General features: G+C 45.5%; 1 protein-coding gene across 14 annotated transcripts in view; it reads right to left on the bottom strand.

Annotated features, from left to right (window-relative positions):
- Positions 1 to 23612, bottom strand: part of prdm16 (PR domain containing 16) — a 1047324-nt gene that overhangs the window by 181641 nt on the left and 842071 nt on the right. The gene's annotated exons all lie outside the window — the stretch shown is intronic.

Below are 23612 nucleotides of genomic sequence, written 5' to 3'. Positions count from 1 at the left end.
AATTAAATACTAAGCAACCTCAAAGTTTTATTTATTTACACAAGCAAGAGCTTCACTCTCCAGGTGTTTGAACTAGAGACACAGCAATGAGAAAGGATCTTCCTTGAGTATGTAAACTTTGGAGTGGTCACGAACAATTCAGTACAGAAGGATGGCGTTCAGCCTATCATGCTACTGATACTAGCTCGTCAATGGGAGTGACCCATTCTAATCCTATTTCCCTACTATAGTTTGTGGTTTCTTTGCATTGTGAGCTTCCCTCCAGAGTTCTAATCTACAGGCATAGTCTGACCTGTGGGTCTGTCAGTAGTCATTTTATTGAATGGGAAAGGTTCCCTACCCCATCAACTTGTTTTCACAGTTTCTCACAGCTACAACAAACAAGTCCGCATGCTAATATGCCAAGTAGTTCCTCATGCTAATCTAACAGTTGCCTGGCTGCTCATAGCTTTTGCTTGCCAACTTTCCCGCCTCCCTCCACTCCTGAAGGGTACATTATGGCAACCAGCAATTCAAATGCGAACTCCTTGTGGGTGATTGTTATCAGACTGTTCAACACCAGGGGGCATCACAGTCAAATGATAACACAGGTGCAGTTTTGTCAAGAGGTGCTGTACAGCAATCAAGAACGGGGTTCTGAAGTGATTTTATTTCCATATACTTGCCCAGGGAGTACTCTTACACCACCCATGGATGCGCTCGGCAAATATAGAACAAACCAAGGGTACGGCCTTGCTACAAGCTGGGCAATCTCACTGAGCTCGGGGTGTGGAGAGGATTGTTGGAGTTGGTGGGGCGAGGGGGTGGAAGCTGGGTTGTTGTGAACATTTATTCGTGTCGATACTCTTTATGTTTTGTAGGCAAGAGCTTTGCCCATGACCAGTTCTCCGTAAAATTAGCACATGCAGTTCAGGAGAATGCTCTTAGTTTTCATTTAGATGTAAATTGATGCTACAAAAGATGTTTTAAGGCGACCAGAGTCTTCAGGGTTAATCCCCACATGTGGCTTTAAGTGAAGAAACCCAATAAGACAGAATTAAAGCAGTGTAACTAAATTCCTTCACCCTTTTGAATATGGATAGTAACAGCAAGCACAAGGTTTTTTTAAACTTTCCATCTGCTTATCATATAATCACCTTAAAACCAACATTTCACTACTCTAGATCTTCAGACAGCTGTTGATGGGCATATTAAATATAAAAGGCTAAAGGAACTTATTCTCTCTCACGAATAACTTAGAATAATATGCAATCTTTTTTTTGCTTAGTCCATTTGCGTCATTCTGATGGACAGATTTCCGGTTTCACCTAACTCTTTCAGTATGTACTTCCAACGCATTTCATTCTCTGTACCACAGACAAATACAACGTTCATCTGTTATTTACTGGTGACAGTGAAAACAGTTTAGAAGACATCATTTTGGCATCTTCAGTCAGAAAACAAAGAATGCTCCTTCAGTTTTTACCACACACTTAAAACCATAATTTTTGAACATCACATTTCCCTGATAATGTTTTGCTCCCAATCCAAGATGGTTTTGTGCCTGTGTCTGAGCACTACCAAGTTTATTGGGCCCCGGCCTGCCTGCCTGCTATTAAAATCTGTCTGTTTAATTTCTCAGACAAGCTGCTCAAATGCACTTTGCCAGAGGTCAGAAACTTCACCTCAGGGAAGGAGGACTGAAGGCCAGGAGACAAAAGCACAACACACGGGTCAGACACGGCCAAAATGTGTTGTATGTCCTATTGGCCAGTTAAGCTGCAAAAAAACAGTGGTCATGGAATAGTCTGTAATTAGGGTGTGTTGTGGCAAGTGACCAACAAGTAGAGGAAAAAGGCTTCTTTGGTCAGCAATTGGAAAACTCTGTGGAGTTCTTCGACTGAAACCAACAAGCCAAATTATTGTTACAATCTAGCTTCAGGGCTGGAATCCCCGACTGTGCACAAAGTGATTAGTCATCAACCTTAAGCATTGACTCCCTGCACTGGGGAATTCAACAATTTCCAGCTTCTCACTTAACAAATAAAATCAGAATGATTTATAGTGGAGAGTTCTTTTAAAAAAACAACCTGCCTACAAATCGTTTCCAAGAAATAGTTGCTTTGCTGTCTTAAACGTGCAACTTGCTGGTTGATTTGAAGGCGGGAACACAAGAGTGGGTGGAAGACAGATAAATGTACTGAATCACATATCCCCAGAGAACAGCAAACTGACAGTGAACATAGAAGTGTCCTAATTGATTGAGAACCAATGATAATATTGATTTTTAAAATATTAATAGCATGATCAGTTGTTTCCATAACTCTTATTTTGATTGGTATGGTTAATAAAAATGGGGATTTTCTAAATGAATAGATGCTATTAGCTACATTTTCTGTGCTGAATTTATTTTGAATTCTACAATACTAATATGGCTTACTGCATGCTGACCCATGTTTGAGATTAGCTGCCATTCTAAATAAATAGAGGTCACCCAACAAGCAGACTTGAGCCAAATCCACTGTTAATAGGTTTCACTCTTTCTCTTTCTCCCCCTCTAGGCTCCCGGGCTGGATGAGATATCACATATGCTCAAGAAGGCAAGCAGCTGACCTTCTTCCAGTCCTTCATCATTAGGGTCAGCCTTTGTTCAGCGGCTAGCAGTCTTCCTTCTGAGTCAGAAAATCATGGCCTCAGATGTCACTCTCGGGCCTGGAGTACACAATTCTAGGGTGGCGCTTCAGTGCAGTACTGAGGGATAGCTGCACTGTCAGAGGTGCTATTAGCTACATTTTCAGTGTCATTAAATCGAGGCCCTGTCTGTGCTCTCAGAGGGCGAAAAAGATCCCAAAACCATATTCAGAGCTGAGAACAAGAGTTCCCTTGATACCCTGGCCAACATTTATGTCTCAACCAACACTTCAAACAGAATATCTGGCCACTCTCACATTGCTGTTTGTAGAAACCTATGCAAAAATTGGCTGCCATGTTTCCTACATTACAAGTGACTATGGCCGCGATTTAGTGGAAATGAACCGTTTGGGACACATCTAGCAGTGCCCGAGAACGCCCCCACTATTATACGAGACAATGCTTCATTTTAGGCCTCGGCGACAAATGCACCGCCGCGCCGCACTTAGGCTCATTACCTGCACACCAGTGCAGGGAGAGATTGGGGTACCATTTTTATGTGGCGCCCCTATATCTGGACCCCCCCTATTGTGGCCTCTGGATCCCCCACCCCCCCAATGCTCTAACTTATGAATTAGGGTGTCATCAAGCCCAATCCCGAGCAGGGGCAAGATGCCAGCTGGACACCTTGGCAAAGCCAGCCTGCAGTGTCACCTGGGCATTGCCAGAGTGGCATCCAGGTGGCACTGCCACAGTAACCAGGTGGCAACATGTGTGCCAGGGTACCACCCTGCCCAAAGCCTGACCACCCAGTGGCCCCCAATTGCTTGGGAGACCCCCAGAGGTTGAAACTAAACCATGATATTAAAGCCCTGTTGGTCCATATTCTTTTTTTAAAAATAAATTTAAAGGACCCAATTTTTTTTTTCCAAATAAGGGCCAATTTAGTATAGCCAATTCACCTACCCTGCACATCTTTATGGGTTGTGGGAGTGAGACCCACGCAGACACAGGGAGAATGTATGAACTCCACACGGACAGTGACCCGTGAGGCAGGAGTACTAACCACTGCGCCACCGAGCTACCCCCCGTTGGTCCATATTCTGTTGGGTCAAAGTCAAAATGATATAGCACTAAATACTGGTCAAATAAATTTTCATTGGAAAGATCAGGGACTAATGCAAAATCCCAGGCAAAATAAAACAACTCATTTCTTCTGTCAACTGTATAATTGAGGCGGCACGTGGCACAGTGGTTAGCACTGGGACGACAGCGCTCAGGACCCGGGTTCGAATCCCAGCCCTGGGTCACAGTCCGCGTAGAGTTTCACCCCCACAACCCAAAGATGTGCAGGTTAGGTGGATTGGCCACACTAAATTGCCCCTTAATTGGAAAAAAGATAATAATAATTGGGCACTCTAAATTTAGTTTTAAAAACTATATAATTGGGAAGCTGTGCAAACCAGAAAATTCTGCCTTTTCATTTTCTTTTTTTTTTCTCTATTTAGTGGAAGGTAAAGAACATTCTTATCAAGTAAATATTGTCAGTACTGGGGAAAGGAACATTTGGCCCATTTGGCCACATGTTTGCATCAAACGCAGCCAGGTGCAAAGTAGAGCACCTTATCCTCAGCCTTCAAAAGATTATTGCCTATTATAGCACAGTGTGACAGTTATCATTTTCCATACTAGGCATTCCTATGTCTTTAAGTGAGATTGTCATTATGTTACAATAATAGGTTCTGCCTTGGCCAATCGGAGCTTAATTAAAAGTTAGGCTTTTAGGATTCCAAGAAGTCAGCAGAGAGTGAAACTGTTTGTCTATTTGATTTTCAGTGGATTCAAATCCGGATCCTACTGTGCCAACCTACTGCACCAAACAGTACTCCCAGCATTCAGTGCTACTGGTGTTGTTTCTGTCTGTTTGTGTAGCCTTCCTCAAAAGACCCTTAGATGGAAAGGATGCCTGCCCAAAGAAACAAGTATCGGTACCTAAGACCCTGGTGCGGATGTGCAGGCAGGAAACCCATGTATTTTTTACAACACCACCACTTCCATTCCCAATACAGGTTTTCAGATAGAAATTCAACCTTGTGAAATTTATTAACAACCACATCCTGTCAACTTACTATTTCAAAGAAGAGGGTAAACACACCTTCACTTGACAGGCACTAAGTCTAGCAAAATAAAGTCTTACACAGTGATTTGAAGCAAATCACACAGCCCTGTTCCAATACCTTTTGTACAGATCTCATCAAGAAAGAAAAGAAAGCACCCTTCATGACCCAAGGATGTCCCAAAGTGCTTTAAGCCAATAAATTATTTTCAAATTGCCAACAATAAATGTGCACACTGCAAAGTCCCATAAACAGCAGAGATGAATAAACATACTGATGTGTTGGGTACTCTGCTACACAGACGAACCAACACGGTTGCGAATGGTTCAACTCAAGTTTTATTATTATCATTTATTTACAGTGGTAAACTGGTTACGGAGGTTTGATCATAACCCTAGAATCTGTGGACCTATTCCTAATACTATCTTGTAGTGGCACTCAGCACATGGTGGATGTCTGAGTGGCTTGCTATGAGCTCTGTGCCCTGAGCTGTCTCCTGCTGGAATGCCCAGGAAGTGTCGTGTTCCCTGTTTTGTACTGTGTATGCTCTTGCCTGTGATTGGTTGTGGTGTTGTGTGTGTGTTGATTGGTCCGTTGATCTGTCCATCAGTATGTATTTGTATGTTTGTGCTATGATGTTTACCTGAATATCATGACATCCCCCTTTTTTTACAAAAACATGTGCCTATGTGGTTATAAATAGAGATGTGTACTGAGTGCAGCTGAATGTGTGTGTGTGCAATATCTACAGCATGTACATGGGGCTAAACTATATACAAGGGGCGATGTAGGGTGCGACATAACAACGAGGTTGTACCATAAACAAAGAACGGGAAAATGTTGAATGACAAAACGTACTCCTGTAACGACAAGGAAGAACAGGAACATATTAACACAGTGGTATTATGAGTTCAATGTACAAACAGGCTCACAAGTCCAGTCTAGTTGGTGGGTGCCGAATTTGGGTTGACCGCCTCAAGGGTGGGTCTGGATCCACCGGCTGAGGAATGGGCCTGGCCACGGGCGACGACGGAAGGGGCATGGTGGCAGGAAGCTCCACAAAGTTGATATCAGGAACAACAGGAGGGCGCAGTGTCAGTGTAAGTTCCCGTAGTGAGCGTGGAAGTAGGCGAAGAGCCCGGCGATTGCGCCTACGAATGGATCCATCAGGCATGCGAACCAGGAATGAGCGGGGAGCCTCGCGTCGGAGAACTTCGGCAGGTGCTGACCAGCCACCTTCTGGTAGGTGGATGCGGACGTCGTCTCCAGGGGCCAGGGCGGGAAGATCAGTTGCCCGTGAGTCATATGCCCTCTTCTGGCGAATGCGCTGCTGTTGCATTCTGTGTAGTACCGGAGCATGGTTGGTTGTGGGTACCAGAATGGATGGCACAGTGGTCCTGCGGGCACGACCCATCAACAGCTGGGCTGGTGAGAGGCCAGTGGCTAGTGGGGCCGAGCGATAGGCTAGCAGGGCTAGGCAGAAATCCGATCCGGCAGCAGCAGCCTTGCAGAGGAGCCGCTTGACGATGTGAACGCCCTTCTCCGCCTTTACATTGGACTGGGGATGCAGAGGGCTGGACGTCACGTGTGTGAAGCCATACGAAGCAGCAAAGGAAGACCATTCCTGGCTGGCAAAACAGGGCCCATTGTCCGACATGACAGTAATCGGAATGCCGTGGCGACGAAGGTGTCTTTGCATGCCCTTATGACAGCGGACGATGTCAAATCGTGCAGGCGTTTGACCTCTGGATAGTTTGAAAAGTAATCAATGACGATTACATAGTCCCTGCCAAGCGTGTGAAAAAGGTCCACACCCACCTTCGCCCAGGGGGACGACACCAGCTCATGGGGATGAAGCGTCTCAGGAGGTTGCGCCGGTTGAAACCTTTGGCAGGTGGGGCAGTTGAGCACCATATTGGCAATGTCATCACTGATGCCCGGCCAGTATACCACCTCTCGGGCCCTCCGTCTGCACTTCTCGACCCCCAGATGGCCTTCGTGTAGTTGGCCGAGGACCAGCTTGTGCATGCTGTGCGGAATCACAATCCGGTCCAGCGTTAGAAGGACACCATCAATGACGGCCAAGTCGCCTCGGACATTGTAGAACTGCGGGCACTGTCCTTTGAGCCACCCTCCCGTCATGTGGCGCATCACCCGTTGTAGAAGGGGGTCAGCCGCAGTCTCCCGACGAATACGGGCCAGACTGGAGTCATCAGCTGGCAGATTTGCCGATGTGAAGGCTACCTGCGCTTCGACCTGACAGACGAACCCCTCCGAATTGGGCGGTGTGCTCACTGCTCTAGATAGGGCATCCGCAATGATAAGGTCCTTTCCCGGGGTGTAGACCAGTTGGAAGTCAATGTCCTGAGTTTAAGTAGGATGCGCTGGAGGCGAGGGGTCATCTCGTTCAGCTCCTTATTTATGATGCTGACCAGGGGGCGATGGTCAGTCTCAACGGTAAACTGGGGGAGACCATACACGTAGTCATGGACCTTGTCTATTCCGGTCAGCAAACCCAGGCACTCCTTTTCGATCTGCGCGTAGCGCTGTTCTGTGGGGTCATGGCCCGCGAGGCATAGGCGACCGGGGCCCATGACGCAGTGTCATCCCACTGTAGGAATACCGCCCCAATGCCGGACTGGCTGGCATCAGTCGAAATTTTAGTGTCACGAGATGTGTCTAAAAACGCCAATACCGGGGCTGTGGTGAGTTTAATTTTGAGCTCCTCCCATTCCTGCTGGTGTGTGGGCAGCCACTGGAACTCCGTGGACTTCTTGACGAGGTGGCGCAGAGCCGTCGTGTGGGAGGCAAGGTTGGGAATGAACTTCCCCAGGAAGTTGACCATGCCTAGGAAGCGCAGCACTGCTTTCTTGTCTGCCGGCTGCGGCATGGCTGTGATGGCGCTCACCTTGTCTGCATCCAGACGGACCCCTGACCGGGAAATGTGGTCCCCCAGGAACTTCAGCTCGGTTTGGCCGAAAGAACACTTGGCTCGGTTGAGGCGCAGGCCGTTTACCCGTATGCACGCAAAGACGCGCTGGAGACGATAGATGTGCTCCTGTGGTGTGGTGGACCAGATGATGACGTCGTCCACGTAGACGCGCACCCCTTCGATGCCCTTCATCATCTGCTCCATGATCCTGTGAAAGACCTCGGATGTCGAGATGATGCCAAATGGCATTCTGTTGTAGCAGAACCTGCCGAAAGGGGTGTTGAAGGTGCACAGCTTTCGGCTGGACTGATCCAATTGGATCTGCCAAAAACCCTTCTAGGCATCCAGTTTTGTGAAGATTTTAGCCCGGGCCATTTCGCTCGTGATCTCTTCCCGTTTGGGTATGGGGTAGTGTTCCCTCATTATGTTGTTGTTGAGGTCTTTTAGATCAATGCAGATCTGGAGCTCGCCGGAGGGCTTCTTTAACACACACCATGGAGCTGACCCATGGCGTGGGCTCCATGACCCGGGATAGCACCCCTTGGTCCTGGAGATCCTGCAGCTGCTGCTTGAGGCGGTCTTTGAGTGGCGCTGGGACCCTGCAAGGTGCGTGAATGACCAGGGTGGCGTCCGGTTTGAGCCGAATTCTGTAGGTATAGGACAGTGTTCCCATGCCCTCGAATGCCTCCTGGTTGTGGGCGAGGAGCGATTGGAGCTGAGCCCTGAATTCTGCATCCGGGAAGTCAGATGTGCCTTCTGGAGACAGAGCGTGGACTCGTTGCAGGAGGTGGAGAACCTTGCATGCCTGTGCGCCTAGCAGGGAGTCCTTTGATGATCCGACTATTTTGAATGAGAGTGTGGCCGTGTGTGTTGTGTGTCACCTGGAGCTGGCAGGATCCCATAGCCGGGATAACGTTCCCATTGTAGTCGACCATCTTGCAACGGGATGGCCAAATTGGTGGTCTGACCTTCATGGCGTAGAAGGCTGACCATGCTATGAGGTTTGCGGAGGCGCCAGTGTCCAGACGGAATGTTATCGGTGATCGGTTGACCGTTAGGGTGGCACACCATTCATCACCCGGATTGACAGTGTTCACTTGCAACGGCTGGTGGGTCCTGGCTGGAGACATCCGGTTCCCATCAATGACCGCAACACGGAAGGCGTCCCCGCCGTCTGTGTTAGTGGTCTGGACATCGTCTGGGCACGACTCGTAGTAAGGAGGCTGAATGGTCCGCACGTCCCTGCGAGGTTGTCGGAATTGGGGAACATTGGCAGGTTGAGCTGCTCGACAGCAGGCAGCTTAGTGGCCCATCTTGCCACAGCGGAGGCATTGTCGGTTTCTTGCGGGACATTGCCGCTTTAAATGTGCGGCTCCGCAGTTGCCGCACGTCGTGACGTCATGGCGTTCGTTGCGCCACCACGCATGCGCAGTTCGGTCTTGCGTCGAGCGCGCCTGCGCATCACGCCCCTCTGTGTCGACGTCGTTTTTGGCGCACACAAACGCGGGAGGCCTCGAAAAGCATGCGAAATGGCCGCCCTCGTCCGGGCTGCGGGCCGGGATGAACTCGATCGCCTGGACCCGTTCGGCCTCGAAGGATGCCTGCCTCGCCGATCTGGCCGCGTAAGACCCCTGCCGCGCCGATTCGGCCGCCTGAAATTGGGAGTAGCGGCTAGTCACGTTTTCATGCAGGACACAGGCTTCGATTGCGGAGGCTAGGGTGAGGCCTTCAATTTTTAAGAGCTGCTGGCGTAGGGTGCCCGAGGTGACCCCAAAAACGATCTGGTCCCGAATCATGGAATCGGAGGTGGCGTCGTAACCGCAGGACTGCGCGAGGATGCGGAGATGCATAAGGAAGGATTGAAAGGGTTCATCCTTACCCTTCAGGCGCTGATGGAAGAGATACCTCTCGAAACTCTCGTTGACCTTGACATTGATGTGTTGGTCGAGTTTGAGAAGGACCGTCTTGTACTTGGTCTTGTCCTCACCTTCCGCGAACACCAGGAAGTTGTAGATATGGGTGGCGGTTGATCTGCCGTGGAGAGGAGGATGGCGATCTTTCTGATGTCTGAAGCGCTCTCCTTGTCGTTGGCTTCCAGGAAGAGTTGGAAGCGCTGTTTGAACAGCTTCCAATTAACTCAGAGGTTTCCAGCGACTTGTAGCGGCTGCGGTGTGCTGACGGTGTCCATGGCGCAGGATGGCAGATTCCGGAGGATTCGTAGGTAGGTCCCACAGTTACTCCTGGTACTATGATGTGTTGGGTACTCTGCTACACAGACGAACCAACACGGTTGCGAATGGTACAACTCAGTTTTATTACTATAATTTATTTACAGTGGTAAACTGGTTACTGAGGTTCGATCATAACCCTAGAATCTGTGGACCTATTCCTAATACTATCTTGTAGTGGCACTCAGCACATGGTGGATGTCTGAGTGGCTTGCTATGAGCTCTGTGCCCTGAGCTGTCTCCTGCTGGAATGCCCAGGAAATGTTGTGTTCCCTGTTTTGTACTGTGTATGCTCTTGCCTGTAATTGGCTGTGGTGTTGTGTGTGTGTTGATTGGTCCGTTGATCTGTCCATCAGTATGTATGTATGTTTGTGCTATGATGTTTACCTGAATATCATGACACATACTATATATTTTTAGTGATTTAGATTGAAGATAATGATAACTCGGACACCAGGGGGAATCCCTATTCATCATTGAATTATGCCGTGGGATCTTTTACATCCATCTCAGTGGGCACGTGGGGCTTAGCTCGGTTTAATATCTCATCCAAAGGATGGCAGCTTCAACAATGTCTCATACAAAATACAGAACCACCGACAGTTCCACATTCCCACTGCACTGCACTAGTGTCGGCCATGGTTGCTCATGTTTCGGGAGTTAGGGCGGCACGTGGCACAGTGGTTAGCATTGGGACTGCGGCTCTGAAGACCCGGATTCGAATCCCGGCTCTGGTCACTGTCCATGTGGAGTTTGCACAGTCTCCCCATCTCTGCTAAATTGCCCCTTTTTAAAAATAAATTTAGAGTACCCAATTATTTTTTTTTCCCAATTAAGGGGCAATTTAGCGTGGCCAATCCTCCTACCCTGCACATCTTTGGGTTGTGGGGGCGAAACCCACGCAGATGTGGGGAGAATGTGCAAACTCCATTCGGACAGTAACCCAGGGCCGGGATTCGAACCAGGGTCCTCAGCGCCGTAGGCAGCAATGCTAACCACTGTGCCGTCCACTAAAGTGCCCCTTAATTGGAAAAGAAAAATAATTGGCTGCTCGAAATTTATTTTTAAAAGTTTCAGGAGTTGAATTTGAACCCACAACCTTCAGACTCAGTGGTGAGATAGCTATCAATTTTTTATAGTTGCATTTTAATTCTGACTTGAAATAGGTCTTGAAATTAGTATTATATGCATTCATTTATTTTTGGGGAACTAACTTTTCCATTTGCATCATCTGTGACTTTTTGGACAGAAATAAGTAACGGGTTGGTGGGTGAGGGGTGGGGGTGGTTCTCTGGCATTTTCCCAATCAACCACAACCGTCTGCTCCAAATAAAACAATATTCTTGTTCAATCGATAAGGTAACGCATTGCTCTACAACTTGCCCAAAGACACATTGGACATGGCCTTTTCTTTACCTCCTTTCAAAGAGTGTTCATGTTAACTTCCTTTTATGTAATCATCAGCACAAAAGGAAGCTATTTGGTCCCCAATTGGACTGGCTGTTTGAATGAGTTATCCAATTAGTCCCTGTTCTTTCCCCATAAGCTTGGATTTTTTTCCTTTGCAAATATGTATCCAATTTCCTTTTAAAAGTTACCAATGAATCTGCTCTCATCCTGCATTCCAGATCACAACTTGCTTCATAAAAACATTCTCATCTCCCCCTTTGGTACTTCAGTGTATGGTTACTGACCTTTCCGCCCATTGGAGCAATTTCTCCTTATTTAATCAATCAAAAACCTTTACTAGTCTCATTTAAAAGAAAATTGATATCAGCATTTTCTAATTATTTTGAAATAATAATAATCTTTATTAGTGTCACAAGTAGGCTTACATTAACACTGCAAAGAAGTTACTGTGAACATCTCCTCATCGCCACACTCTGGCGCCTGTTCGGGTACAGTGAGGGAGAATTCAGAGTGTCCAATTCACCGAACAAGCACGTCTTTCGGGATTTGTGGGAGGAAACCGGAGCACCCGGAGAAAACCCACACTGACACAGGTGAAACGTGGAGACTCTGCACGGTGACTCATGCCGGGAATCGAACTGGGGTCTCTGACGCTGTGAAGCAACAGTGCTAACCACTGTGCTACCGTGCCGCCCATCTTGATGGTTCAGAATGATGAGAGTGCCAGAAATGTTAATTGGCAGGGAAACTTGCAATACAATGTCCATATAACATGATCCAAATGGTACACAAACTGATGCAATACTTGTGCCATCTGAAAACAGAAATACAAAGGATTTTCTGTACATATATTTTGAAAGAATTTATAAATGTAATTTTCAATTAGAGTCCAGGATTTTTTGAAGGATCTCATTCCATGATTTTGTTCATTTTCCATTGCAATTAGTCTTGACACATTTATAATGATTGAGGTTTGATAATGAAAAAAAAAGAAAATTGCTTATTGTCACAAGTAGGCTTCAAATGAAGTTACTGTGAAAAGCCCCTCGTCGCCACATTCCGGCGCCTGTTCGGGGAGGCTGGTACGGGAATGCTGTGTGTTTTTAAAGGCTGCTTGAGTTCTAGTTAAATTAGGATGGTCTGATAAACTATTTGGCTGCTGCACACTGGTGTTAATTTCTCAGCTAGTTTCAAAACTGGTTTCAAACATGTATAATTGGTGCAACTGCCATTTTATTAAACAAACTTTGAATGCAATATCTTGGCAGTAAAGATCCTGCGTGAAACATTGTGCTTTTAGCATTCTGGGCTGGAATTATGAGACTTTTTCTGTGTGTCAAAAGAACATACTTATTGAGTATAGAACTGGAAAATTTCACATGCTGACTAGATTGGGGAAAGGTTAATTTCCAGCTCCAGCAAAATAACAACCTGAGAAACAATCTTAGGTTGGAATTTGGTACATAACAACAGTCACTGCACTCCAAACGGAATTTAAAAGTATGGGAATTACTTTGAGATGCCTTTGTGATGTTACTAGATATTGTATATAGGGCAAACACCATTAAGGCTACTGTTTCATGACAATCTAGAATGTCAGATGTAATTTTCAATTAGAGTCCAGGATTTTTTGAACGATCTCATTCCATGATTCTGTTCATTTTCCATTGAAACTAGTCTTGACACATTTATCTCTCCATTTCTAATGCCTCTTCCTCTACTTTCTTTCTGCTTTTTCCCTCCTTTGGTGTCAAGCCTCTGGTTTATTCAATTCCTTTGCAGGATCCCTCTCATCAAGTTAAAATTCAAGTAAACATTTCAATAAATTAAATGGTAATTTTGGATGAGTTCAAAATTCAGCATTGCATTTTGAGCATCACAGGACAGCTTTTTAAAATGGTGCTGGATAGATAATTTTAGAATTTCTTCAATGTGGCACATTAGTTGACACTTTTAAAGCTACGGTATATTTAGCATTCGGTTTTAAAATTAGTTAACAAGTCATATCATGCAGCACACAGTAACTTTAGGAATTGTTTTGAAAATTCATGGATATTTTTGTATGGGTGAATTACAATGTTGGATGTCAGTTAATGGTTTCATTAATGGTTTCATGGTTTAAGGAAGAAGTCAAAAGCTGAATAATGTCAAATACAAAATATCCTACCTGGCATTTGTTCATGATTCATATTTAAAGATGTTTTGTTCCCTCTTTGCTGTGCTGCCCTCCAACTTACTACCTCCCGGGTTGTTTGGCAAATCTGCTCTGATAGCAGCTCTTAGGTGGTGTAAAGGAGTAATGCAGGACCACTAACCTATCAGAGAATTACGTGGCTTTTGGCTGATACCTCCTCATTGAGATAGTGAAGCTGAGTTTCTCAGTGTGTGGGTAATTGTGGTTACCAATTGACATTCTTGCAGTCCATATGCAATATGCTGAGCTATCAATGTGCAACATCGCTGAACCACCTAGATACAGGACTACGTTTAGAAAGGTACAGATTCCAAGTTCAATGGACAGAAGAGTGATTACAACTAACAACAATGACAATCCATTCCATTATGGAGACATATCATTTAAAATATATTATTAAGCTCCTCCAAAGCTCTGTGAGTTTATTCATGTATATTCACCGAAGACATGCAGGACAGCAATACCACGGATCTATCCTATGATCCAGTTGGAGAATTTTAGCTGGGAAAAACAGTAGAATTCACACAGCAAAGTGCAATAATTCATGACAAATGAAGACAGAATTTGGCTTGATTCTGGTTATGGTCGAATGGCCTGCGAAGGCCCATGGTTGAAGTCTGATGCAATTACAGGGTACTTGGGTCGTAGTGAATGATGACTGGTGCCAGTGGAACAGTATTCCATTGAGGCAGTCAACAACTTCATGGAAAGACAGTAAGAGAGAAAATTAGTCCAGACAATTACTCATGTACTCTTCCTTAGATGCTGATCAAAAAATGCTAATCTTCTCTATCAGTGAGCATACAATTCTCATGCCCTCCAACAGTGACCAGACAATGTTGATCTGCTCCAACAGTGTCCATACAATGTCCGCGGTGACATGTCACTTACATGCATCACACCAGCAACAAAAGCATCAGCAATCTGCAAAATCTTCTGGACTCATACATCGCCTTGAGCCTGGTGTTCGCGGACCCAGATACCTTAGTAAAAATTGTCCTTCTTTCCGTCTACAGAAAAGGAAGCAAACAGCAACAGCAGCCTCCAGGCATATTCAGCCACGAGCAGGAGCAAGCAGTAAACACACCCTGCAGCTGTGAAGTGCTCTCAAAACTAACAAGACCAATTTCTTCTAAGCAATATCCTTCAGCTGTGAAGCGTGAGGCTGCTCACAGTCAAAGGAAGTTAAGTGACCTTCAGCACAAAACCAAGAACAGGGTTCTGTCCAGGGAGTATTTGGCAGGACAGACAGGCAGCAGCTGTAGTTGCTCTTGTTATGGGTATCCACAATATTTAAACATAGCTTGAAGGCCTCAAGGAGGAGCCCCTCAACCCCCCCTGGCCCAGGAACGACCCGACTTTGAATGCTTCAGCCCGTTTACCAAGCCCAACCACCCTGGGAGCCCCCCTCCCCCCCGCCCGAGTAATGGGGAAGCAGATCTAGTGATCTTGAGCTGCATGCCTGAAATGGAAATGGTTATTCACTACCCCAGTTCCCCCCAGCAGCCATTGCGCCAGCGGAGTACTGAACAACGTAACATAATTTCTCGCTGGGGAGACATTTAATTCTAAGGGTGGGCCGCAGACTCGAGCCCGCCCTCCTGAGCAGCACCTGGGAGGTTGCAGAGGCAGTAAACACTGCTGCCTCACCAGTAGGAGACAGCTGGTGATCCTGAGCGAAGTGGGGGGGGGGGGGGGGGGCTGACGATCAGGCTTCTGCCCAGAGAAGGGCAGAGAGCCAGAGAGAGGGTTCCAAATACCACGGTGCAGTTGTCCTTCGGTTGAGGTGAGTTCAGCTGATCCCCTGCTTCCTCTGAGTAGAAGATTTTAGTTTTGACGGGCAGCATGGTGGCACAGGCTTGGAGGGCCGAAGGGCCTGTTCCAGTGCTGTACTTTTCTTTGTTCTGCAGTAGCAGCCCTTCCGAGGTGTGGCAACACCTGGTTGGCCCTGATTGAGCCTGGCCATGCCCATCCCCTTGATGAAATAGCTGGAGTATGAGGGCATCCAGAGGGGCAGTGTGGGTGGGCTCTCAAATGACCAGAGGCTCTCTGAGCATTCACAGGACACAGTGAGCACTCAGCAATGTGAGCAGCCAGGAGCCTGTAAGTAGCACCAGAAGTGCTTATAAAACACATACATCAGCAATGGTGGTCTGAGCCAGACCACCTCGAGTGCACAGGACTAAGTTGTTCTCTGCTACTGCCTCAGGCTTGGGCAGCCACCTTCCCGCAAGCCCGACAATTTCTGAGGCTTTCTCAGAATTTGTTTAGGCTCTTGCTTCCCCTCCATGGCCACAGTGCCCAGGCCCCACTTGTAAATACTTACAGTAATGCGCGTCCCCAAGACTTTCACCTAAGAGGAAAGGGGCATTGGGGTGGGGTGGGGGGGGGGGGGGGGGGGGGAGGGGGGGGGGGAATGAACTATTCAAGTCATTAATGACATAAAAATCCATGCAAATGACGGTTTTGCATCTGCCGGCGCGGGCCGCAAACGTCGATATCGCCACCAGCGGTGGACTGGAGCAAGGAATCGGATACACCGCCGGGTGCAAAATGGATTGCAGAATGCACATTTCCAGGTTAATATTTTTCTGTTCCACCGTACATTTTATCGTATTTATCTCTTTGGCTGGGGTATGTGATTATCATTACTTCAGAAAAATGAAAAATCAGGAAAGCAGTTCATGGCCGCCATTCTGCGGCCATTGCGATTCACTTTTCCCGCTGGCAGCGCACCCCCGCGGGTTTCCCGGCGGCTTGAGGTGGCTTCAATGGGAAATCCTATTGACAAGCGGCGGGAGTATGGAATCCCGCCATCAGTGAACGCCGCGCCACTGGCACACGGCTGTGGAGCTGGAGAATCCCACCCCCAAATTTGAAAATTCACAATCAGTGGAGGTAAGTTTGTGATTCAGTGCTCCCAGGAAGTAAAGGTTGGAACTGCGACTGAGTTTAATTTAATTTTTTAAATAATCTTTATTGTCACAAGTATTGTCATACATTAACACTGCAATGAAGTTACTGTGAAAAGCCCCTAGTCGCCACATTCTGGCGCCTAAAAAGAGTCACTCCTGTTGCAATCTCGGAATTAACTTGTAAATTCACACTTCTTGCTGTTGATTATCAATGAGTTGTACCATCAAATGATAACACATAGGTTGACACAATTCCACACACTGCAAGTTTGTTTGTTTACATGCAGAGTGAGGTCTGCAGTTAAAAAGGAAACAAACAAACACAAATTAAAAGATTAAAAATCAAGTCACCAGACCATTCCAACAGCAGGTTGTGGAGGCAGAGGTCGAGGACCAGGTGGAGCCTCCTTTAGCGTCAGAATGGGACATGGAGCTGCATGAGAAATTTACTTTCAATAAAAGATTTATTTTAAAAATGTTTTAAGCTCTTTCGGAAGCAGCACACATTAAGTGGCCCCATATAATTAGTGAGGTTTTTCAAGCAATTACACTAGACCGTCTTCAAAACATGGAACAAATCCTCTGCTCAAATTCAATTTGTGCATTCCCCTCCATGCATTTCTATTTTCAGAGAGTATAAATGCAGGAACACAGTCATCTTCTCCCTTTGAACAAAGTTCTTGCCTTCTGGCCACCAGCTCAAACGAAGCTGAGAAACCAAGTTACCATTGATCGATTAGCACAACATACCTCTAATTATACCAAGATCTGACGTGCTGTAATTCTATGGTGCCTGTTATCTCAGAAATGTTCCTGTTTGCAAACAGTTCAATAGAATAGATTTTCACACCTCTAGGGGGTGGATGTGGGCTGGGGGCTAAGCCAGATGCTGATTTTTTTCTCTCTTGTTGAGGCACTGACATTTAAACTTTCTGACTAAGAAAAATGAACAGAAGGCTGTGTAACCTTATCTTCTCCTGTTCCAGTATACTGTCCACTAACCAAAATATGGTCACTTATTGACCTGTGTATTGGGGTTTTTAAAACTTCCTGTGCAGTCACACTTTTGAATGACAAGATAGCACTAGTGCTAGTCCTGCATATGAAACTTCATTCAACCTCTATGTCATTTAAAAAAAAACTTATTTGCATTTTGGGTAAGACGGCAATGAAAATTCGTATTTTTTCTGATAATTTTCTCAGTGAAAGGTAATTTTTAAAAAACCAAACAAATGTAATTGCAGCCAAACTATTCACAGTAAATTGACACAGCCACTCATAATTCTGCTGTAGGCGACAGTATAAATTTACATAACAGTATAAATTCACTTACATCAGGTCAGGGAATTTTAAACACATAAGAAAAACTTTACCACATGTTTCTCATCGATTGTAATTACAGCCATTGGAAGTACTTTTTGGATGAAAAATTATAGCATGGAGCTAGTTCACAATTTGTAAATAGAGCTAGATTTGAAATATTAATTTACAGTTATCAATAAGTAGCAACAAGATGATTTTCCCATTAAATGGACATGGTTTATTGCCCCTCTCTCTCCTGTGACACAGGTTTAATTGTTGCTGAAAAAAGACATGTTGCCTATGTTTTTCATCAAGACAAACACAAGGATGTCAAATTTCAAGCAATCAGAACAATTTATAGTACAGCAGAAAAAGGTGCTGATTGGCTGGCAAGTCAACTCTGACTGGCCAAGATGTTGGCAGGTAGAATGTAATTGTGATCGATCAGCTCCCCAAGCTCCCTGGTGGTTCAAAAAATGTGCAAGGCTTGAACATATACCTTTTGTTTGCAGATCTCTGCATATGAATGTATATTGTTTCTAGCAAGTGTAAATGAGCCACATTATGAGATGACTCATTAGGGGTGATGCTCTAGGGTAGTTAGCCCTAGCCGGGATTCCTGCTCAATAGCATCCATTTCAATATCATTTATGAGAACGAAGTGGAATGCTGCGGCCTCCCAGTGCGAATCGCACCTCATTTCCTGCCAGAGACCATACTTTGAAATCTTTTGGGAGAATTGCACCCATTATCTTAAATTGTAGACAGTCCAACTAGGGAAGGGGCGGTACTGGACCTGGTATTGGGGAATGAGCCCGGCCAGGTGGTAGATGTTTCAGTAGGGGAGCATTTCGGTAACAGTGACCACAATTCAGTAAGTTTTAAAGTACTGGTGGACAAGGATAAGAGTGGTCCTAGGATGAATGTGCTAAATTGGGGGAAGGCTAATTATAACAATATTAGGCGGGAACTGAAGAACATAGATTGGGGGCGGATGTTTGAGGGCAAATCAACATCTGACATGTGGGAGGCTTTCAAGTGGCAGTTGAAAGGAATTCAGGACTGGCATGTTCCTGTGAGGAAGAAGGATAAATACGGCAATTTTCGGGAACCTTGGATGACGAGAGATATTGTAGGCCTCGTCAAAAAGAAAAAGGAGGCATTTATCAGGGCTAAAAGGCTGGGAACAGACGAAGCCTGCGTGGAATATAAGGAAAGTAGGAAGGAACTTAAGCAAGGAGTCAGGAGGGCTAGAAGGGGTCACGAAAAGTCATTGGCAAATAGGGTTAAGGAAAATCCCAAGGCTTTTTACACGTACATAAAAAGCAAAAGGGTAGCCAGGGAAAGGGTTGGCCCACTGAAGGATAGGCAAGGGAATCTATGTGTGGAGCCAGAGGAAATGGGCGAGGTACTAAATGAATACTTTGCATCAGTATTCACCAAAGAGAAGGAATTGGTAGATGTTGAGTCTGGAGAAGGGCGTGTAGATAGCCTGGGTCACATTGAGATCCAAAAAGAAGAGGTGTTGGGTGTCTTAAAAAATATTAAGGTAGATAAGTCCCCAGGGCCTGATGGGATCTACCCCAGAATACTGAAGGAGGCTGGAGAGGAAATTGCTGAGGCCTTGACGGAAATCTTTGGATCCTCGCTGTCTTCGGGGGATGTCCCGGGGGACTGGAGAATAGCCAATGTTGTTCCTCTGTTTAAGAAGGGTAGCAAGGATAATCCCGGGAACTACAGGCCGGTGAGCCTTACTTCAGTGGTAGGGAAATTACTGGAGAGAATTCTTCGAGACAGGATCTAGTCCCATTTGGAAGCAAATGGACGTATTAGTGAGAGGCAGCACGGTTTTGTGAAGGGGAGGTCGTGTCTCACTAACTTGATAGAGTTTTTCGAGGAGGTCACTAAGATGATTGATGCAGGTAGGGCAGTGGATGTTGTCTATATGGACTTCAGTAAGGCCTTTGACAAGGTCCCTCATGGTAGACTAGTACAAAAGGTGAAGTCACACGGGATCAGGGGTGAGCTGGCAAGGTGGATACAGAACTGGCTAGGCCATAGAAGGCAGAGAGTAGCAATGGAAGGATGCTTTTCTAATTGGAGGGCTGTGACCAGTGGTGTTCCACAGGGATCAGTGCTGGGGCCTTTGCTCTTTGTAGTATATATAAATGATTTGGAGGAAAATGTAACTGGTCTGATTAGTAAGTTTGCAGACGACACAAAGGTTGGTGGAATTGCGGATAGCGATGAGGACTGTCGGAGGATACAGCAGGATTTAGATTGTTTGGAGATTTGGGCGGAGAGATGGCAGATGGAGTTTAATCCGGACAAATGTGAGGTAATGCATTTTGGAAGGTCTAATGCAGGTAGGGAATATACGGTGAATGGTAGAACCCTCAAGAGTATTGAAAGTCAAAGAGACCTAGGAGTACAGGTCCACAGGTCACTGAAAGGGGCAACACAGGTGGAGAAGGTAGTCAAGAAGGCATACGGCATGCTTGCCTTCATTGGCCGGGGCATTGAGTATAAGAATTGGCAAGTCATGTTGCAGCTGTATAGAACCTTAGTTAGGCCACACTTGGAGTATAGTGTTCAATTCTGGTTGCCACACTACCAGAAGGATGTGGAGGCTTTAGAGAGTGTGCAGAAGAGATTTACCAGAATGTTGCCTGGTATGGAGGGCATTAGCTATGAGGAGCGGTTGAATAAACTCGGTTTGTTCTCACTGGAACGAAGGAGGTTGGGGGGAGACCTGATAGAAGTATACAAAATTATGAGGAGCATAGACAGAGTGGATAGTCAGAGGCTTTTCCCCAGGGTAGAGGGGTCAATTACTAGGGGGCATAGTTAGGCCACTATACTCTAAGTGTGGCCTAACTAAGGTTTAAGGTGAGAGGGGCAAGGTTTAGAGTAGATGTACGAGGCAAGTTTTTTACGCAGAGGGTAGTGGGTGCCTGGAACTCGCTACCGGAGGAGGTGGTGGAAGCAGGGACGATAGTGACATTTAAGGGGCATCTTGACAAATACATGAATAGGATGGGAATAGAGGGATACGGACCCAGGAAGTGTAGAAGATTGTAGTTTAGTCGGGCAGCATGGTCGGCACGGGCTTGGAGGGCCGAAGGGCCTGTTCCTGTGCTGTACATTTCTTTGTTCTTTGTTAAATTGGTTGTTAGTGTAGCTTTTAGCATACTCAGGATTGTGCAGCAAGTTCCACCAAATCGCGGAATCACTTCAACAGTATATATTTTTGTTTTGGGTTTTTCAAATGCAGGTTGGTTGATTACGGCCTGTATGGTGTTTGGAGTAAGGACCATACTCAACCAACCCCACTAGCAAAGCCCAAAACAAATCATCTACCATTAGGTGTGATTCTGAGGTAAGGCAGCACTTGCTTAACAGTTATGAGGTTAATGCCTATGCTAACAATCAATTTAAGATAATTAGTTGAGCGCATAATGTGGTTCATTCTCATTTTCTAGAAGTGAAATATATTCCTACACAAGAATCTGCTCTCTGCAAAGAAAAGGGATATGTGCAAGCTTTGTGTCCTTCTTTGAGTTATGGGAACCTGGGAAGCCTATGTTTCCCCATTGATTTCTCCATCTGCCAATCAGAATTGATTTGCCAACCAACATGTGGCAGAAATTGTTGTGATAGTTTTAAGTTTTGCATTCCTGCATTTGTCCTGATGAGTGCAAGATGAAAAGCTTCGGCAACATGTCTCTTTTTTCAAGTTCTGTACAGCCAATGTACTGTTTGATTTTTCTAGATCTTAAATATAATGTGGGTTATTGCGTTTTTGAATTGAATGATGTCGTTAGAGTTTTTTTATTGCCATTTTCCGTGCTGCAATTTTGGTTAAGTACGCAAAAGTGGAAATGTTATCAAAACCACCGACTGGCCTCTCAAAATGAAGCACTAAAGCCACCGCTTTCCACCTCATTAAAACAAACTCTGCATCTCATTCTGCAACTGTCACAACTTAATAAACACACAGAGAGGTGAGATAGAACAAGAGACAGGACGGAGAGAGAGAGAGGAAGGAGTCAATGAAAGAGAGAGATAAAAAGAGGGGGCTGACGGACAGCAAGAAAAGCAATATATATTTGAGACAGAATTGTAGAGAGAGAGAAGGCATGTGTGCAAACAGAAAAGAAAGCAGGAGTGTGAGTGAAAGGGGAATAAAGAGAGAACAGAATCAAAGGGACAGAGAAAGAATAAGGAACAATGGCTAGGCAGAATGCAGAGAGATGGGGCAAAGAGAATTTTTGATCATTATGATAAACAACCTCCAAGCAAGCTACTGAAAACATCTAAACCCGCAGAGGTGCTGTTCTCTTGAGCTGAAGATCCCTTAGGGGGATCTAAATCTGGAAAACATTGACACCTATTGGTAGCGTTAAGTTAAAGGGAATCGCGAGTATACACAGTGGCAATGCCAACGTGTAACCATTTAACAGCAGACAGCATTTGTAGCTTTCTATAGATGTAATCTCTTCAGCTTTTTTAAGTTAACAGTCAATGTTTCAAAGCTGTTGAACAGTTTTCAACAGTTCTCCAACTTGAAACGGTCTCTCCTCCCTCATTATTAACACCTTTGTCACTTAAAATGCTGATAAAGCTTTGTTCTCACCCATACGATTGCTCAGTTTGTGAGTGCTGACTGACCCCCCTCCCTTTAGGATTCTTGGGAGCACACAATCTCCAAGGAAGAGGACCTTAGTGCAGCACAACCCATGAAGGGAGATTCCCTGCGAGAAACAGAGATTAATCGGGCTGGATTCTCTGATGCCCCATGTTTATAGGGGGCGTGCCATTTGCTGGCGATGGGATTCACTACTCCCACCACTTGTCAGTAGGATTTCCCACTGGAGCCACCCCACCCTGGCGGGAAACCCACTAGCTGGGATGCACTGCCGGCGTGAACAGAGAATCCCAATAGTCGGAGAATTCCGGCCACTGAACAAGACCTACATAGAGAATAATAAAGATGATTGAAACAATCTGGTTGAGGGATTGAGATAACATCAGAAACCACAAGATAAAACCTCAAAATGAGGTTGTAGTTTAAAATCACTTTTTAAAATATAAAGTAAATACATTCAATTTTGGACCACTTCAGCCATAGAGAGTGAACATGGTGGCCAGCCTATCGTAATGTAATGAATAAAGTCTAAAATGAAGGATTAGCATTGTGACCTAATCTGTCTGTTGATTTAGTTGATACCCAGGCTGAATAATGGCTAGGTGGGATTTATGACAAGAGAGCAATCTTAGAGACCAGTTTACACATGTACTTTATGCTCATCTGAATATGAAGAGATGATGACTTTTTTGAAACCACTTAATGCAACTATTAGGCCTTTCTTGCTGTTGTTCATGGTTGGCGAGTGAGACTGGTATCAGATTGGAGTCAGGCTGGGAGGCATAGCATGGCTGCAGAGTTCAGTTATTGGAGAGTTGAGAGGCTGAAAGTTGGATTGATTGCCAGCTGTGGCCAGACGGTCCGTAAGCAAACCAATTGCAAAGCTAAATCATCAGCAGGTAAAGAGTGGGAATCAGATCTCCGGTGCCTCTTTTTTCATTCTGGGATTTGTTTGGTCCTGATAATGTGTGACAATTAACACACCATGGTTAGAATAGACCAATCAGAAAGCTAGGAGGAATTCTGCAATGAGAGTTCCACAGCCAAAAACACAACTAAGTTACATGCTGTGAAATTTATTTAACTACTTTCCATTTTTTTCTCAATTCACTATTTTAAATATTTTATTATGTGTGAGGACTCTACTGTGTTACTAATCCATTTCTCATTTTGGCCCTTCTGACCTATTTCTTATTTTGGCCCTTTTGTGGTTGACTGCCTATGTCATTTTGCTGACAGCTAGAATATTGCATGCT

The sequence above is a fragment of the Scyliorhinus torazame genome, chromosome 16, assembly GCF_047496885.1.
Source record: "Scyliorhinus torazame isolate Kashiwa2021f chromosome 16, sScyTor2.1, whole genome shotgun sequence".
In the NCBI taxonomy this organism is placed as follows: domain Eukaryota; kingdom Metazoa; phylum Chordata; class Chondrichthyes; order Carcharhiniformes; family Scyliorhinidae; genus Scyliorhinus; species Scyliorhinus torazame.
Note: the sequence above shows the minus strand (reverse complement) of the source record. Positions and strands in the feature narration are given on the sequence as shown.